Source organism: Lacerta agilis, chromosome 8, assembly GCF_009819535.1.
Source record: "Lacerta agilis isolate rLacAgi1 chromosome 8, rLacAgi1.pri, whole genome shotgun sequence".
NCBI lineage: Eukaryota > Metazoa > Chordata > Lepidosauria > Squamata > Lacertidae > Lacerta > Lacerta agilis.
Window position 1 is genome coordinate 59,823,247 of NC_046319.1, and position 6,941 is coordinate 59,830,187.

Sequence of the window (6,941 nt, forward strand, 5' to 3'; positions counted from 1 at the left end):
CTTGCCCTGAACAGCTTTCATCCCTCGCCAACGCTTCCCCAGTGAAAGCTATTAAAAGGGAAACGCATTATGCGCTTGATGTGTTTTTCTACCTTCGCTGTTAACATCTCCTGTGGTGAGGATTTCATAATGCTGCCCAAGTCATTGCAACGGATGAGCAAAAAGGCCTCAGTCAGGGCAAGTCCAGGCAAGTTGGAGGGAGGGCTGGAGCCGAGTTATGCATGGGAAGAACTGGGTGGCAAAGGGTTTTTATCCCGTCCTACTCAGAGAAGAACCATTGGAACTAATGAACATGACTAATATCATTTTACGAGGGCTGCTGAGTAAAAATTAGTTGGAGACAACCCACTAATCCTCTGCTGAGGAGGGTAGAGGTTCTGTAGGTACAGTTCTTATGTTGGGATGGAGAGCTACACCTGTTGAATGGTGGCCTGTTTGGAGCTCTTTAAGTTTCTGCCAAAATTAATGTATTATTCATTTATTTTGGTTAATTCCAGGTGGTTGTTGGTTTGGCAGCGCTGCTCCTTAGGTATGCAATGTTTCCAGGGTCCACACAATGTTGATATAAAAATGCAACTCCACCCTGCCATTTAATCTGCACTTACCCCTTTCCAGGGAAAATAAGTTCAATAAAGGAATGCCAAATGACCTATTTGTGATATTTCAATGGTCTGTTTCCAAATCAAGTCCCTGTCTGGAAGCACTCTTGATGTTAAGGATTTATATCTGGCTTTTAATTTAATTTAATTTATTTATTTATTTTTTAAAAAATCATTTCTGATGTAGCATACAAAAACAAATCTACATAATGGAAAGCAGAAACTGTGTGAAATTACAACAGCAGGTTAAAATAGCAAGAAATCAATTGAGAAGAGCTCAAAACAGTATATTGCCAAATCAGTACAAGGTGACAGCATACAAAATATGCAATAAAAATTCCATAAAATGAAACAAAGTCTGACACATATGCCATCTTTCCTCTAAGAAGAGCCCTGCTGGATCAGACCAAAGTCCTATCTAATCCAGCATCTTGTTTCCACAGCCACAAACCAGATGTCCCAATGGTATTCTGGCCACTTCCCTTGCCGGGGAAAGCACTAAATGATTGGAGAAGATGGGGACACTTTTCACTATTGTTTACATAGCTTTTCCTAAGCAATTCCCAATGTTGGGTGTTTCACCGTGGGTAAAATATTTATTGAAAAAGCCTCTCACAAATTTTGGCTCAGTCCTTGTATTTTTTGTGTGGATGCAAGCCAAGATATGGTTGGAAACACTCTCTCCAACCCACAGGAAATTTTGAGATGAGCCAACACATAGATGAGCCATAAGGTATCTGCATTGCATGCAGAAGGCCTCGGGTTCAATCCCTGGCATCTCCAGGTGGGACTGGGACTCCTACTTGAGACACAGGAGGTCCAGTGCTGGTCAGTGTGGACAGTGCTCCATGGGCCAATGGTCTGATTCAGTATCAGGCAGCTTCCCATATATTCCCTGAGGTAGAAAATCCAAATGGTTTTCATCTCTGTTGACAAAAATAGCCCCGGGCCATTTGTTGCCTTTTAATGGTGCCCTAGAATCAAAGCTGGCTTAGAGCAGTTAGAGGAGGGAGAGGTTACCTCAGTGGGAACACCGGGAGCTGGGTGGTTTTACTTGATGCAATCACTAGTGAAGAGCTCAGATTGGGGCAAGTGCATGCACAGTAGTCAAAAAGGGCAAAAGGTGGCACAGATTTCCATAAAATGCACATAAGCATGGTAGCCCTTCAAATAGAGGTCAAAGAGAGGACTGTCCCTCTGTAAAGTAGGAAACATGGCTACCTTAATCACTCTGCCATCACTTTTCTAAACCTAACACCGCTACTTGTGGTGTAACTTTTGAGACCATGGCTCCTGTCATGTGTGCAGCTTAGCTGATTCTGACCGGATTAAAACATACTTGTTTTGCATCTCTAGCCATGTCTCTCTCTCTCTCTCTCTCTCTCTCTCTCTCTCTCTCTCTCTCTCTCTCTCTCTCTCTCTGTGTGTGTGTGTGTGTGTGTGTGTGTGAGAGAGAGAGAGAGAGAGAGAATGAATAAGGAACAACAAGACTATTGAGTAGGATATCCAGAGGATGCCCACAATGGACACAAAGATCGGACTTTGAGGAGGAACAAATTTTGAGGTAAGAAACCAAAACTGGGTTTCAATTTGACGCCACACCAGGAAGTCAGGAGAAGAGCAAAGGGATTCCCCCTCACTCCTTATAAAATGCTCTGTGTGCCACTTATTCACTCGCTGGAAGAAGGGTGGGTCCAAGCTGACTGCACCGGGTGCTTGTCAACAGATGATTTGTGTTTGTACAGCAGCAGCAGCTAGAGAGGCCATCAGACAAGCAGGGTGAAGTTATGACTCTGTGAAATTAGTTTTATTATTATAATCGTTTGCACAACATCTTATGAGGATGACTCCCATTAATCCTGGGGGAGGGGAGGGGACAAGGAGTGCAGCAACCTGGTGGTTCTTGTTCTTGGGGAAACTGGAGGCCTGTTCTTGTGACCACAGGGAAATGTTAGCCGTCCACAAACAGTAGGTAAGATGGGTTGGTTGGGTTAAGCCTAGTAGCCACTTCAAATCGGCCTTAAGTGGTGGCAAACCAAAAATGATCTGTGGATGGTGTCAGGCAGCGATGGTTAGTGCCCCAATGAAGCTTCTGCTCTGGGGTTAGGGATGAGCAGATCTGTCAATTTTGGTTTCTCTCAGTTTTTGATTTTGCTTTCTTTAGGGTTTGTTTACAGTTCCACAACAGTGTGTGATTTTTATTTGTAAAAAACCACAAATATCCATCAGTATTTTTGTGTGAATTTCTCCCAATATGCACATGGTTTTCAACAATTTTACCAAGTATTATTCATTTCTGGATCTTACTTTCACTTACCTATGAGTATATTCATTTTATACACGTTTACTCACCTGGCAAATTGCACTGTAGAATTTGGAGAAGTGTGAATATTGAAGGATGGTTGTGTTTTGGTTTGCACACAGTTTCAGGAAGTGTGAATTACGGTAGGTAAATTTGCTGCTAAATGCGAACTGAATCAGATTTCTTCCCCATCTTTACCTGAGGTAAACAGAGGCTTGGAGAGTGGGGGATGTGACAGTGGGACGAGTTAAGCCCCTCCTTGTATGTCTGTATCTCGAGCCTCAGAACTCTTCCCTCAACTGTTACTCTGAGAAACAAGCAGGCACCACCACCCCATATTTCACAGTAGCCAGACACAAGCAGGACTTGAGAGCGCAATAGCCCTCCCCTGCTGTTGGTGCCCTTTGAGGGGAAGTTGCAACTCATTGCAAAATAGCAAACACCAGAATATGGGACTCAAGGCCTCAAACTCCACAGGACATGAGCTGTGGAGGCTGGTCCATTAGGGTGAATGGGGTACTGTCCCACCAACCTCAATCTGCCTCAGCCAGTCCCCACCTGCCTGTCTATCTTTCTTACAACCAGCCCAGGGGGTATAACTGGCTGTCAGCTTCCTCCTCCTTAGTCTCCATGTTGCCCTCATAGGACTCAACAAGGAAGAGGACGGGGACAAAACCAGAATGAGTTGGCTCTGCCTGTCATTGCCCCTGGCTCCACCCACCGTTGGGCTCTCTGCAGCCTGCCCTATCAGTCCCAATGGGCACCAGCCCACCATGGCTGCTTCCGATGCTGGAGTTCGTGTATAGCCATCGTGACTAGTAGCTGTTGATTGTTACCAGAAGAGTCAGATGAGGTCCTCCTTGTGTCTCTCCGGTTCTCACACTGTGCTCTCAGTGATCACATGCCGAGAGGCATGGCAGTAAGGATGGAGGCCTGGGAATCTTCTGCCACATTGAAAGGGGACATTGTTAACTGAGGATGGGAATCAATGTTACGCTCCCAATCTCATTACACACTAGTTCGCATCCAAAGTCTTTCTAAAAGAAAGAAAGAAAGAAAGAAAGAAAGAAAGAAAGAAAGAAAGAAAAGAACCACATTGCAGAAATACAATATGGTACAAGTTCCATGGCAGGAAAGCCTACGATGCCTTATAATTCTCTCTCTCCTTGCAGAACAGGTTTGTACATCTCCCTGGAACAGCTTGAAACAATAGACGTTTTTGGTTTTATCACATCATCTCCACAACATTGGGGCTTGTGAAGTCTAGTTAGTGTCATACCCAATGCCCAAATTTAATCTAAGTTTGAACCGAAATGCATTTTATGTAGAAGCCGTCTTGGTTAATATCAACAAGATTTAGAGTCGGACACGACTGGACCTAATGGTCGGGGTCCCTTTACCTTTACTGATCCCTCTTAGTTGTGCTTAAGGCAATTGAAGTCAATGGGATGTCAGTTCCGTGGGCCTCTATATTTCAGGTTTCAGGACAGCACTGCCTGCTTTTGGGACCAGATTGGCTCCACACCTCCCAATCAAAGCTTGCCTTGTGGAGATGGAATCCATTGAAGTTTCCACTCCCGCGACCACCTTCTGACACAGCGGATTTCCTGAACTTAAAAAGCACACCATTGCCCCAGAGGTGCTGCTGTCTCCTATACAAAAAAAGTTGTTTTTTTATGTTGTTACCTTGCCCCAAATTACATAGGCACAGGATGTTGCAGTACAAATACTGTTGCAGCTGGAAAGTATGTATTTTAAAATCAGTACTAGCAAAGACTTTAAGTCATCTGCAAAGTTACTCGGAGAAGTCTAAAGAAATCCTGATAAGATCAGCTGCCTGCAGAGGTCACCCTAAGCTAGAAAAACAATTGAAAGGGGCTTGCAGCATTGATGCATGGGGGAAATAATGTGTTTGATGCTTTCTTAAAGCCACTTGCATAGTCAATGCCGGAATATATTGCATAGTTGTGCTTCCTCCATTCTTCCTCCTCCCTCGCTTTTTACACTAAAGTGTTCAAAGCAGCCTACAGGTAAGGATGGGCAAATCTGACAATTTCCATTTCTCATTTTTCCAGTCTAAAGTTCAGCTGAGAATTCCACCCCTTCATCCTCATGAAAATTAATCAGCGAATTTCGCCTAATATACACAGGTCTATATGCAATTTCAACTCATATAAACTTTTTTTTTTTTTTTGCAAAGTAACGTTCCTTAATATAATGCACTTTCAATGTTTCTTTCACAAATATATTCATTTTTATGTACACTTTATGCTAGTGTTTGCACTTTTGTACACATAACTTGGAGAACTGCACTGTAAAATAAGGAAAAGTGTGAATTTTGAGACATGGCTGCACTTCAGTTTGTGTATTGTTTCAGAAAGTGTGAATTAGGTAGGCTCACCTTTAAATGTGAACTGAATCTAATTTCTATCCCATCCTGACACAGGTGTTTCAAAGCAACTTAATCAGTAACAACATTTTTTGCAGCCTGACTTGATTTTTAAGGGTATATCCACACTGTGTACCTGTATCACATTTATATAGGATATCCATGTTTCTTAATATAGAGAGTACAGACCTCTATCTGAAGGGCTGCCTAGTTTACGTCCAGGTGAAAAATAAAGAACCCAAAGGAGGAAGAGCAAGAGGTTTACACCTGGACAGCAGACTGAGCAGGCACACCCAGGACACCTGATCTCTCAGTCTATGGTGAGATGGATTGTCTTTCTATTTGAATGTTAGTAATTATTTCTAAAAGTGCACCTATACTTTTAAAATACCACATGCAGTTTTGATGCAAACCTGTGCCCTCTTTGTTTGTTTTTGGCTGCGCACCTTACTTTTACACCTGCTTATCTCCCAGTCACAGACTTCCCTGCTACGGTGAGATGCATTGCATTTCTATTTAAATTGTGGCAGCAATTTATAAATTTGCATCTAAATTAGCAACTGAGAACTTTTGCGCAAGGCCCACTTATCAGTTCTGAAGGTGGCGGCAGCCGTGGTCTGGCGTGGCTTCAGGGGAGTCAGGGGGATCATCTCATGCAGGCAGCGGATGACAAGACCATAGCTGTCAACTTTCCCTTTTTTGCGGGAAATTCCCTTATTCCAGCGCCATTTCCCATTGCAAAAAAAGGGAAAGCTGATAGCCATGGCTGTTTCCCAATGCAAAAAAAGGAAGGTTGACAGCTCTGGACAAGACCCCTCTGTCAATTGTGCAGGATGGCAGGAAAAGCCCCCCAAAAAGTGAGATGTCCAATCCCAAGCAAGTTGTGGTCTGCCCTCATTCGCACTCAGCAGATGGCCAATGAGTATACAAGACCTGGCTATGGAAGGATTCAGATAGCATATTTGGGGCCTGGAAGGAATATTTCCTGTAGACAAATTTGGTGTCTCTGGAAGTGTTGCCTACCTCATAGCAATTGTCACAACTTGTTGGCGGAAAAAGACATTGGGTTGGAACCTGGCAGAGGGTATTCCATAGGGCAAATTTTCCGAGTACCCCTTTAAAGAGGTCTGGGGGACAGATTCTCTCCAAATGCCCAGACGGGGGCTAACGAGGCATAGAAGTCCCCAATATTGTGTTGTGGAATTGCCTGGAATTGATGCTTGTCATAGTGTGATCCTAAAACCGAGGATCAACCCTGAAAGAATAATCACCCAGTGAATGGGTTGGGTGATTCAGGATATTCACCCAGTTGCCTATTCCAAAACCTATTTACATCTGTCATCAATAAAGATGTGGCCATTTTGATCCCATGCTTTTTGTCCTGTAATTTTCCTTTCTTGGTACATCCCATTCCCGATGGCTTGGGCACACTGCACCTGGTTTCTCAAACCTCTTTCCACTTTTTTTTTTTTTTTTGCAAAGTAAGTGCCCACCCTAATGGTAATCCAGTGTCCTTGAAGTAACTTTCTGGAGGTTGAAGTTCAACAGGCAAATAACACTGCTCTGTTGGCTGGGCCAGAGCAGGACACCAGACTCCTGGGGTTAATAGCGGGTCTTGCCAATCCAGAGGCACTATACTACCTGCCAGTCA